The following is a 13,740-nucleotide window of genomic DNA, read 5'->3' on the forward strand; positions in this document are numbered from 1 at the left end:
CTATTATTTTGCCTGAGGAGGTATTGAGTTTTGCGGCATTGTTCTTTCTCATTATGTGCTCTGTATCCATGTTTCAGTGTGTTGATATAATCTTTGGTTTTGGTTTATAAAACAAAAAACTGTCATTCTTCCTTGATATGTGAATGAAGCTATCCTAGCCGGTTTTAGTTGTATGGAGTAATGTTATGGAGTAATATGCTCTGTTTTGATGTAGTTGAGTAATTCTTTCTACATTATATACACTTGAGGATTTTCTGTTTTTATTTTGTTTTTGGTTTGTTTATGTTTAGATGTCTTTGAATGAAGAAAATGGTGGATATGGTAATTGCATGGTAAACTTGAATGATGGAAATTGTGTTAGCTTGGCTGATGACATCAATGACACAGACATAGCCACGGTTTCATTGTCTTGTTGTTCTGATTTTGACTATATGGATGCTAGTGAGGGTGTGGGACTGCAGTTGGCTCCAATCTCCCCAGGGGTAATAACCAGGGGTGGTCAGGTGTATAATTCCCCAATCCAGACTGTCCGGACTGTGCAGACTGTGGAAACTGTTGTCTCAACAAATAATGTCGTGCCTTTTGTAGTAGATCCACCAGTAGAGGGTATGGTCTTCAAATGCTGGATGGATATTGAGGCCTACTTCAAAGAGTATGCACAACAACATGGGTTTGGAGTTAGTAGGGTTTCAAGTGCATACAAAGACAAAACCAGAGAACGTAGGGCCGTTATTTGGAAGTGTGAATGCTGGGGTGCGCCTGATATGAGGGCGCAAAGGGAGGCGAAGAAGAGGGCGAAGGCAATGGATGTCAGTGGAACCGGGGGCAATGTCAATGGTGTGATAGGGCAAGATGAGCTGAGAAAGGGCCAAAGAAAATCGAAAAAGTGTCACTGTGAAGTAGAACTTTATGCTAGTATTAACGGCAAAGGAGAATGGGTAATTAGAACTGCGCACCTTGAACATAAAGGTCATAACCCCACCCCTAGCAAGGCAAATCTGGTGAAGGAATATCGAATGAAGAATTACACTTCATCGGTTCGTAAAAGGCTTTTCACCTTTTACGAGGAAGGTGTTCCTGTATCTCGAATTCGTGGGTGCTTATCCCATGAAAAGGATAAATTGCCTAGCGTAAAGGATTTGCAACACGAGCTGTACAAGGATAGGAAATTGAAAATGGAAGGTGGGGACGCTGTAGCTATGATGAAGTATTTTGAAAAGATGCAAGCTGACAACCAGAACTTCTTCCATGCGCATCGTTTGGATGAAGAAGGTCGGCTCAAGGATGTGCTATGGGTGGATGCAAGGAGTCGGGCTGCTTATGATCACTTTGGGGACGTTGTATGCTTTGATGCGACGTATTTGACAAACGAGTATGAGCTTCCATTCGCAAACTTTGTCGGGGTTAATCATCACGGACAGTCAATTCTTTTGGGGTGTGCCCTTGTGTCACATGAGACATGTGAAACCTATGCTTGGGTCTTCAAACAATGGCTATCATGCATGGGGAACCGTCCACCATTAGGTATCCTTACTGACGAAGCAGCTTCAATGAGGAGACCACTTGCTGAAATTATGCCATCATCTCGACATAGGTGGTGCATATGGCACATTATGAGTAAGTTTGGTGACAAGCTTGGGAAATGCAAGTGGTAAGTGTTTTTTGAACTACTTTTCTTCTCTTAAAGCAAATCTAAGTATATTACCTTTTGTTTGTATTGAATTGACTAGTATGTAGTATGATTCTGCTTATTTATTATTTAATTCATGGCCAATATATGTAGTTGTTTCAGATGCGTGACTTGATTGTGTACACTGCATAGTTTAGCTGTTATTTTTTCTAACAAATTCATAACATTCTGCCTAATTGTTCTTACAGTATATCCTTTGTCTTTAACATTCTGCTTATTTTTGTCTAATCATATTTTTATGTCATATGTGTTCTGCCATGTAGTCATGTATGTTTTCACATTTAGTGATATTTGGTTTTCAAGGTGTTATTATGCTTTCATTTGTTACTGACTAGGTATGCTGACTTCAAAAGTCCTCTCAAGGCTCTCATTTATGAGAGCTTTACTGTGGATGAGTTTGAGGTTCGATGGTGTGATTGTATTAAAAAATACGAACTTGAAGATAATGAGTGGCTTCAAGATTTGTTCAACGAGCGTCATATGTGGGTTCCATGCTTTATGAAAGAGCACTTTTGGGCTGGGATGAAGACGACACAAAGGGTGGAGAGCATCAATAGTTTTTTTGACGGGTTTGTGAACCGTAAGACCAAGCTTTATGAGTTTCCCCAGAAGTACACTAGAGCAATGACTAAAAGGGTAGAAGATGAAACCGAAGCCGATGCAAGATCAACAAAGTATGTAAGAAGGTTGGTTAGTGGGTTTAAGGTTGAAAGGCTGTATCAGAAAATATACACAGATGCCAAATTCCAAGAGATCCAAAAAGAATTGTCGAGGATGATGTATTGTTACGGGCGGGAGGAAAGGGTTATTGATGATAATACTGTCCATTATTTCCTTGAGGATCGAGTGTGGGTGGTTCCAGAAGGACTGAGTGAAGAGGTTATAACCGACAGAAGGCGCATTTATTGTGTGAAGTTCAATCGAGAGTCAAAAGAGGTGTTCTGCAACTGCTGTAAATTTGAAACTTTTGGGATTTTATGCAAGCATAGCATACGTGTCCTAGATCAAAACCTGGTGTTTGATATACCAGACAAGTATATTTTGGACCGGTGGCGTAAGGATGTAATAAGAAAACACACTCGGGTGAAGGTTGCCTATCATGATCCGTCCGCCACGAAGGAGGTCCAAAGGTTCAACAAGATTATGAATCATTTTGAACCTATATGTGACGAAGCATCAATTGTTGATGATGATACAGTTGACATGGTCATGTTGACTCTATCCAATCTGAAGATTGAGGTCACTGATCGTAGGAAGAAGTTCATTGAAGCAAATGGTGTTTTGAATCTCCCTAGCACACAGTATCCAACTTCTGGAAGAGGATCAACGAGTAACATCCAAACTCCCTCTTCTGTCAGAAAACGTTCCCAGGGCAGTCAAGAGGTTGTGGAATGTGCTGAAGTTCCTGACCAAGTTGTTACACAGCAAAATCATGCACCTGATAGTAGCCAAACTCATGCACCTGACAGTAGCCAACCCTTGATGGATCCACGTGTTAAAAAGAGACGTCGAGGGAGGCCTAAAGGATCTCGCAACAAACCCTATTCAGAGACAGGCTACAAAACCAAGAACAAGAAACAGGTACAGTGCATAGTTGAATTTCATTTACATGTTACATTTGCCACTGTACTCTGTATAAATGTTTGAATCTCACACTGGTGTGCCATGTGCTGCTGTTTAAGGGAAAGGATGTGCAACTCACCTCTGATGTGCAGCCCACAGACGCAGACATGGATATGGATCTACCTCTGAGTGCTATGCGTGCTACGATTCCAAGGGTCCCCGTTGCGCCGGCTAAGGTAATAGAATTGTAAATATGTATCTTCAGTACACCCGTTTAAGGGGTATTGTCATTGTTGTGAACTAGTAGTTGATATATATCTGGGCTGTTTGCAGGGTAAGAAGAAAACCAAGAGACATATAAGGAACCGCCCTCCTGCGAAATTGGCTACATGTTTTGAAGAGGATGATGAGGTTTCAATGGAATTCTGAGGACATCCTAGTTGACTGCTTCATGATGATTAGTATAATCTCTGTTATGTAATGTTTGCCACCATCTGTCTTCTTTTCAATGGTTTTAGGCTGTTTGTATTGCAGCAGTAGTATCATTTCTAGTCTGTTCAGTTTTAGGTAAACCCCTTACTGTGAAAACTGTCTACTGCATGTTTGTATTGTCCTGGTGATGTTTAGGTGTTTGCACTTGTTTCTCTTCTAAGACTATGAACTGCTTATCTGGAACCTTTGACAGCTTTGAATTCGGAAATTGCCAAAGTTCTGGGCAGGCCTTGAATTATTTGGGCCTTGAAGTTGTTTGTATGGCCTTGTTATGTGTTTTGAATTGGCCATGGGTATGGTTTTCTGGGGCCAATATTAGGTTCTTTACGTTGGGCTGGCCCAGGAGTTTTACTATCTACGCAGTGGGCTGGCCCAATCAATGGTATTGTATGGCCTTGTAAGAAATTCTTTTTGTTTTTTGCCAAAAAAGACATATTTTATCTATTTTTTTTTTTTTTATCTTGTATTTATAATGGTTAGAAGTGAAATTATTAAATAAATAAATACTCCAGGTGTTTTATAACATTCATTAATCTTGAGTCATGACACAATTTTTTTTTTACATTCATTTCATATTAATTTCGACATTTCAATTTTTTTTTTTTTTTTGAGACGGAGTTCATTTTAATTTGGGTTTACAGACCTATATTACTACTTGTGTTTGGATGTGACTTATTATTAGGGAAATTATTTCTTCCATATAGTTAAAAAAAAAACAATAAAAGAAACAATAATTTTCATTACAAATGATTGCACTGAACTTATTGTCCTCTTTAGGTTCCTAATTTTTTTTTGGACTCCTATCGTGGTGGGCTGGCCCAATTTTGTATCCTTTTTTTTTAATGACCCTTTCATAATTTCTTATTCTAATAAATCATGGACCTGTGCTTAGTTTTACTAATTTATATTTGATTAAGTGTCATAAATAAAGCATGGTCCAATGATTCAAATGTCGATTTAAATGCACCAATAATTTGTCTCTTTACCCTGATTTTATCTAAAATTAATTAAATAACATAGTAAATGCAATTTTTTTAACACAAACACATATATTATATCACAAGAACAACACAAGAGTTTAACACACCAACAATACACGACTTGAGATTGGTACTACCAATGACCACCTAGGGGTCACAATTAACACCAACAACTCCACTACTTTTAGACTCTAATTAGACACCATCAACATAACATAGCAAAGTCCAAACTACTAGTTTAAGAAACTAAAACGTAGCATACTCCAGAACTACTACATTAAGAAAATAAAACATAGCATAATACTCCATAAACACTAATTTAAAACGAGGACTTGACACAGATTCTTAGACATCTCCCATAACATGACCTACGTTCTACTCATTGTCTGATTCACGAACACAGCGATGGTAGCGGACATTAGGAATGGCATAGACAATCCCTTTGTTACGGATTTTAGCACCTCCAACAGTCTGAGTTGGGCTCAAAACGCGGCAGTTATTCATCAACATCACCTTCTTAGGGTCGAACTTGAATGCTTCACCCCACATGTGGTAGATGTTGCTCAGTTTCGTGTCAAGGCGGCCTTCAACTTTCACTTTCCTTGGGTTGTCACTCACATCAGTTAGGTAGAACTTCTTGATCCATGCATCCATGTTTGCTTCCGGGTTCTGGAATGAGTACAACAATTTCATTAGAATGTAAAGCCTTGTGACTTAGTAAAAATAAAAAAAAAAACAAAAAAAAACTAAAATAATAAAAAACAACAATTTCAAAGTCAACATTTATTTATTTTTAAATATATGTCAAACTTAGTAAAAATAGAGGAAATACAAAAAAAAAAAAAAAAAAACTAACTAAAAAACCTTGTGACTTGCATGGAGCATGTCACCATGCCTGAGCCCAACGTAGCATGCAATGCTTTGGGGAGATATAATCCCTCCAGTTCTTGAATTGGTCAAGAACATGTCCTTCACACGACAATCTACTTTATCAGCGTAGTCGTCGTAAATTTCCTTGAAGGTTTGGTTCCCAGTGATGGCGTACATAACACCAAGGTCACCGTCGTTGTTGCTAGAAACAACGAGGTAATAGACGTTGAAACGCCCAATCCTTGGCTTGTTGCCGTCGTCCAGCTTAAGTATGGGAGTGGCACTGCTGCACCGCACAGGTCGACGGAGTTCATGCTCTTTTGGGATGTCATCATGATCAATGATGACTTCATCAGGGTTGTGTTTAGCACATTTGTTGCCAACTAGGCCGGCATGCATTTCCTTCTTCACTTTCACAATAGTGCACCACGGCACATTGTACTGGATTGGTGGGAGTGGGTCGTGAAGAGCATCAAAAGCATTATTCTTTAATGTTGTCCTCAACAAACGGTTGGCCTTCTTCCGACCCCTTTTTTTGGGAGGTGTTGGAGAGCCATTGGATGATGATCCGTATGTTGAGGATATTTTGGTGTTGTTGGATAAAAGGGATGGCTTAAGGGAGAGCTTCATTTTAGATAAGATAATAACACTTTTGGATGTGTAGATTGTGATCTGTACTTGGTTCTTAGCCCTATTTATAACAACCAAACCTTAGGGTTTGCTCATGTTTGTTTCCTAGTGAACTTAAGGTCTTAAGAGTATTAATTTGTAATTGAAATTAATTAAATATTTTTTTTATTAATTAGGAGTATCATTTGTAATTGTTGAACATTATCCAAGTAAATTTTCTTTGCCGAGCAAGTAACTCGTTTAGGAATTATATATTCCGGGTATTCCTTCTAGGTCACCCCTTTCACTTGCAATTATTTAATTAATTTACATTTTTTTTTCATTAGAACATTATACAAGTTAATTTTCTATGCCGAGCAAGTAACTCGTTTAGGAATTATTCTTTCTGGGTATTCCTTCTAGGTCACTCCTTTCACTTGCAATTATGTAAATAATTTAATTATTTTTTTTAATTATAACGGTATCCAAGTTTATTTTCTTTGCCGAGCATGTAACTCGTTCATGAATTATTCTTTCCGGGTATTCATTCCTTCTAGGTCACCCCTTTCACTTGTAATTATGTAAATAATTTAATTATTTTTTTTAATTATAACGGTATAATTATAACGGTATCCAAGTTTATTTTCTTTGCCGAGCAAGTAACTCGTTTAACAATTATTCTTTCCGGGTATTCCTTCTAGGTCACCCTTTTCACTTGTAATTATGTAAATAATTTAAATTTTTTTTTTAGATTAGAACATTATCCAAGTTGATTCTCTTTGCCGAGCAAGTAACTCGTTTAGGAATTATTCGTTCCGGGTATTCCTTCTAGGTCACCCCTTTCACTTGCAATTATGTAATTAATTTAATTTTTTTTTAGATTAGAACATTATCCAAGTTGATTCTCTTTGCCGAGCAAGTAACTCGTTTAGGAATTATTCGTTCCGGGTATTCCTTCTAGGTCACCCCTTTCACTTGCAATTATGTAATTAATTTAAATTTTTTTTCATTAGAACATTATACAAGTTAATTTTCTATGACGAGCAAGTAACTCGTTCATGAATTATTCTTTCCGGGTATTCATTCCTTCTAGGTCACCCCTTTCACTTGTAATTATGTAAATAATTTAATTATTTTTTTTAATTATAACGGTATCCAAGTTTATTTTCTTTGCCGAGCATGTAACTCGTTCATGTATTATTCTTTCCGGGTATTCATTCCTTCTAGGTCACCCCTTTCACTTGTAATTATGTAAATAATTTAATTATTTTTTTTAATTATAACGGTATCCAAGTTTATTTTCTTTGCCGAGCATGTAACTCGTTCATGAATTATTCTTTCCGGGTATTCATTCCTTCTAGGTCACCCCTTTCACTTGTAATTATGTAAATAATTTAATTATTTTTTTAATTATAACGGTATCCAAGTTTATTTTCTTTGCCGAGCAAGTAACTCGTTTAACAATTATTCTTTCCGGGTATTCCTTCTAGGTCACCCTTTTAACTTGTAATTATGTAAATAATTTAAATTTTTTTTTTAGATTAGAACATTGTCCAAGTTGATTCTCTTTGCCGAGCAAGTAACTCGTTTAGGAATTATATATTCCGGGTATTCCTTCTAGGTCACCCCTTTCACTTGTAATTATTTAATTAATTTACATTTTTTTTCATTAGAACATTATACAAGTTAATTTTCTATGCTGAGCAAGTAACTCGTTTAGGAATTTTCTAAATCCAAAATTTTCGTGTTCGCCACGTGATTAAGACCTTAATTTTTTCCACTTGAATTCCCTCCAGCTTATAACTCCACTAATTTTTTCCACTTTGCCATTAACTCCAGCTTATAAATCAGAACATCAGTCAAAGGGCATTGTATTTTTAATTCCATCTTACTAGTGTAACAAAATAGTATCTTCATATTCAGAGTTCAAGGTTTATTTAACGTTAAAATAGATTGAATGTGTTCGTTTGATTTCGTGTTGTCTTAATTACTTACTGTGGTAACATGAAGGGGTTAATTACAAAGTACTGAACAATATCTTCATTTCAATGATGGCAAATCTCTGCTTCGGAAGTTGCTTCACGTATTTACGCTTCCTCTTTTCGTGCTAGCATAAAAAACTGGGATGTCCTTCGTGTTTTGACTCCAAAGTAGTGGGTTTTGGTCCTATTTTACTTGTTTTTGGCTTTACAAGTACTATAAATAATACTTTTCATTATAGATAACCTCAATGCAGTGGGTTTCCATCTTACTTTTCTTGTTTTTGGCCTTATTAGAACATCAATAGACTTTACATCTACGCAGACCTATCACATCTTCATTTGTCATAACTTGTGGACGTTATGGGATGCAAAGCTCTACAGTACCATCAGTTCACCACCTTTTGAGAATAGCCGTTCCTATTTGGTGAAACAATACTTGTACTAACTCCTCTGCTCAATTGCGGGAAAACGGATATCAAACTCATAATTCAAATTAATTTATTGTTCGTCTTTACGCAGCTCGAATCCATTAACAAAGAAGAAATACGAGTGACTGTATTTTTTTGAGATTACATTACTCGTATTTTTTTGAGATTACATTAGTAAATTTGATTTTATTTGGGGGTATGGAAGAAAGAGTGATTGTATGATATTTGAATAAAATAATTAACTTATGAATTGGTATGACGCCTCTGTTCGCATGATTAATCACTGGACAAAGTGTGTTAGGTTTTGCAAATGCAAAATTTTAATTAGAATTAATTACATTTAATTAATTAATACAAAGTATCCTTTCAAATAATTTTTGTAGTAGTAATTATTTGGGCGGAACTTCAAAGAAATAAATAAATACATATTTAGAGAAGCTTAATTTTACACATAGGTTTTCGGTTTGGATTTGATCCAATTAGGGTAAATCCGATCCAATCCGAAAATTCGAATGTCCTAAAATTCTCAATCCGATTTAAAGTTCGGATCCGATCCTAATCGATAATTCGGGGGTTCGGATTGGATTGGATAGATTACGGTCTTCATCCGAATTATGGACACCCCTAACTAAGCCTAACCCCAAAACCCTAAACCATAACCGGGTAAAATCCTTAACCCTAAAACCATGCAACAAAACCGTGAACCATACACACGTACACCGTATAGAATAAACCTTCAAACCTAAAACCCTGTAACAGATACCCAATTACTAAGCCTAGGGCTGTCCGTTTGGTTTTCGGTTTGGATTTATTCCAAATCCGATCCAATTCGAAGTATAATTTGGTTTTCAATTAGTCAATCTAGTCCGATCCGAAATTCTCTATTGATGCAATCTGAAATAAAAATCGGTTACTTGGATTGGATACGAATTCTAATACATTATTTTGTAATTTGTAGCTCATAATACTATTATGAAAATTAAGCTTTAATACAAATAAAGGGCTTTAAAATAATGGGTAAACTATTTAGTTTAAAGTCAAATCAGTAATTAATTAATACAAAGTATCCTTATTTTAATTTCTGTAGTAGTAATTATTTGGGAGGAACTTCAAAAAAATAAATAAATACGTATTTAGAGAAGCTTAATTTTACACATAGGTTTTCGATTTGGATTTGATCTAATTAGGGTAAATCCGATCCAATCCGAAAATTCGAATGTCCTAAAATTCTCAATCCGATCCAATCCGATTTAAAGTTCGGACCTGATCCTAATCGATAATTCGGGGGTTCGGATTGGATTGGATAGATTACGGTCTTCATCCGAATTATGGACACCCCTAACTAAGCCTAACCCCAAAACCCTAAACCATAACCGGGTAAAATCCTTAACCCTAAAACCATGCAACAAAACCGTGAACCATACACACGTACACCGTAAACAATAAACCTTCAAACCTAAAACCCTGTAACAGATACCCTATTACTAAGCCTAGGGCTGTCCGTTTGGTTTTCGGTTTGGATTTATTCCAAATCCGATCCAATTCGAAGTATAATTTGCTAAACCCTAATTCCTAAATCCTCCACCATAAAACTAAAAATCGACATCGCTTGAACTAACTTGAAATTCATTGATTTTATTTGCAATGTAATGAACGTAATCATAATATAATTCATCCGATATCCCACTGTTTGAAAATCTCTGTATAGCGTTTTCTTAATTAAATTTTGAGGCTGGAAGAGACATAATTTTCCCAATTTATTATTCACCAAGTATTCTTTGTACATTCAAAGATAATTACTGTTCACACTTTATAAAGTAATTACTAATACTTCAATTTAAATATACTAAAATATGGTTATAATATTTAGGTTAATACATTTATTAATCGACAATTGATATCCCTATCATGTGATTTTTATGCACACATAATTACTATAACATTATTTCTTATTTAATCAAAGTAAAGATTTTTCTTTTCACATAATTAGTATATAAAAATAACTGAATTTCGGAACTACATAATCAAAGTGAATAACAACATAACGGTATAGTATCAGAAAATTATTTATCAAATAATATTTTGGGTTGTAGTAAGTATAGAAGCTTACTTTTACAATTCGATTTTCGTTATCAGAAAATTACTTACTTATGAAATACTATTTTCGGTAGAAGGAAGGTTTTGTATTTAAAAATTTTTTTTTACCACATTTACGCACGCTAAATATAACAATTTGATGTTCGTTATCAGAAATTTATTTACGAAATCCAATTAGGGTAAATCCGATCCAATCCGAAAACGGAATTTACAATACATCTCAATCTGATCCAATCCGGTTTAAAGTTTAGATCCAATCCGGATTGATGATTCGGTTTGTATTGAATTGGATTTCGTTTTTTATCCGAAACACCAAACAACCCTAACTGATTATATATATATTTCTTTTGATTTATTTCAAATTTTTTGCTTAGTACTAGCAATACTACATACCTATTAGCTATTAGTCTACGATTCTATATTTGGAGAATCATTTTGGCAGATTTGCAGCAACTAAAGTTGCACTTGATGAACTTGCTTTCCTCCTTTTCGAAACAACCCTGCACCAAAGCCTTCTTACTCATTTCTCCATTGAATTAAAATGTCATACTTTTAGGTTTTTGAGGATAGTCAGTGTACTACCAAACCTAGTTGCCTATTAATCAACCATGTACTCGACCATATTATCCGAAACATAAAACAAAATGTGCATCAACACGTTTCAACAAATGAATGACAATATTAACCGTGCATAATTACATATTTAGTCTGCGTGTAAACGACATATTATTTTAAAAAATTAAATTATTAAGGAAAAAAATGGCAATGTTACCAACAAATTGCATTTAAAAATTTAAAAAAAAAATATTACGGAGTTAAAAAAATTAAATTATAAGAAAATTTTAACCCTCACATTAATTATATATTTTGTCAAATATAAATCAAGTCATTTCACTTTAATTATTTAATTAATCTTCCTATCATGCATTACGTGAGGCAATCCAACAATATCTTTACATGTTCCTACCTTTTATAATCCATGCATATCTCTTTCTTATTGTCCATAACCATAAAAAAAAAAAAATCATCAAATCAAATTACAACATCATGCCCAGGGCTGCTAGAACCCCAAATGGCAAACGTGCCCTTTTGTTTTTCGAACCACCCCAACGCCGGTCGCCGGAAAACGACATTAACAGCCTTATTTTCCTTTGTCGTGATTCCAACAACAATCCTGCCTATGTTTCCAAACAAATAATAGCCAATTTCATACTCAACCCTACTAAGATAACCACCGAGTTCTCGACATTGAAAATGAGATCCATTGATTTGCATGATGAACTCCGACCAGCCCACTTGCCCAGCTACGATGACTGCTATGGTTTGCCGGTGTTGATCAAGAGGGTTATCAAGTGGTTCCTTGAAAAACATCACACGGTGCCGTATTACTTGCAGCACCTCATTGATCCTGAACCTATTTTGGATTTCACTAACCCTACATGCAAGATTGAGTTCGACGCCTTATTATTATGCATGGGAAACTACACCGATGCCTTTCAAGTTGTTCAGCCACCAGATTACCCTTGTGTCCTCATCCTAACTGTAATTCGTGCTCCTGAGTCCACTAAACGAGCTCCGTACCACGTTGTTGGGCTCGACCCTGTCCTTACCCTCCCTTGGGTTCCTAATGTTACCCCTATCCACAACAACACACGCATAGTAACATGGAATGTGAGAGGAATAACGAGGGACTCATTCATTCGAAACTTCGAGCTGGTACAACAATCCATAAATCCATCTATAATTGTTTTGGTGGAGACGAGGCATTTTACTGAAAACGTAATTCAAGTCGTGGAGCGTTTGCCCCGTCGCTATAATGTACTTATATCGTCCACTCGAGTATTTGGAGGCGGTTGTGTGGTGCTCTGGAAGGCGGAGATGGTAAAGGTCGTACAAAATCCAACATTTCCGGGTCCACAATTGTGTAATGTCATCGTGCAAGTAGGGTGTTCATTATTTTTACTTATTCTATGTGCTAAATAATATGTTAATTTAATTTAATTTTCCTCCATTTTATTGTTCATATATTGTATGCAGGGTGCAAGAAGCCAACCCAAGAATCCGTCAGCATCAATTCAGAAGGCGAAGAAAGTTCTTCGTGCAATGTGCTTCAAGTGACGTGGGAGCCCATCATTTTCCAGATTTAATTTGCAAGATCAAATATTAGGAAACTAAGAAGTACTTAATTATGGTGCCATTTTGTTTTAGTTAGTTAAGGTTCGTGTAATATCTATTAAGATATATTAGTAGACAAGTGGGGTCTGGGAAGTATGATTAGATATTGTGTTTAATTATCTAAAAATTAAATCAATGAATTATGTACCAAATGTTTCGGTGGAGAACTACAGTAATATCATGTTATTTTATAAATTTTAAAAAAATATCTTTGTTACTTTAAATCCTAATTTGTGATGAGGACACATTACAATTTTTCGTATTAATTGCACAACAAATCATGCACCATGTTATCTTGGTTGAAATGAACATATTATAATTTTCGAAATAATCTATGATGTGTAATGATGCAATTATTAGTTTTAAGTAACTCGTATCAAATTGGGATAATAATTGTAATTTATAGTTGGTTAGAGTCTGTTCTCTTACGTTGAAATTCCAGTTCAGTATAGTCTAGCTGAGTCCACTCTAGTTCAGTTCTGCTCAGCTGAGTTTAGTCAATGAGAACAGACCCATACTATAATTAATTAATATTTTATAACATGTATGCAGTTTTTGTAAATTATTAACAAAAATTATTATAACTTTTCAATTTACATGACTTTACATTTATTATTACCCTTACTAAAATATTTTTTTTAGTGATATTACTACGTCATTCGTTTGTAAAGTAATATTACTTTACACTACAACTCAAAAGCCTATGCCAAACAGCCTGTCAAAAGAGCCAACTGAAATAGCCAAATAGTCAACATCGAACAGGGAACACCAAATTGAATACCAACATATTTAGAATTGATTGGTAAATAGCTTTTGCTTGCCTAATTCATTGACCAACCAATTAATTATTAATT

The sequence above is a fragment of the Chenopodium album genome, chromosome 26, assembly GCF_948465745.1.
Source record: "Chenopodium album chromosome 26, dcCheAlbu1.1, whole genome shotgun sequence".
NCBI classification, from domain to species: domain Eukaryota; kingdom Viridiplantae; phylum Streptophyta; class Magnoliopsida; order Caryophyllales; family Amaranthaceae; genus Chenopodium; species Chenopodium album.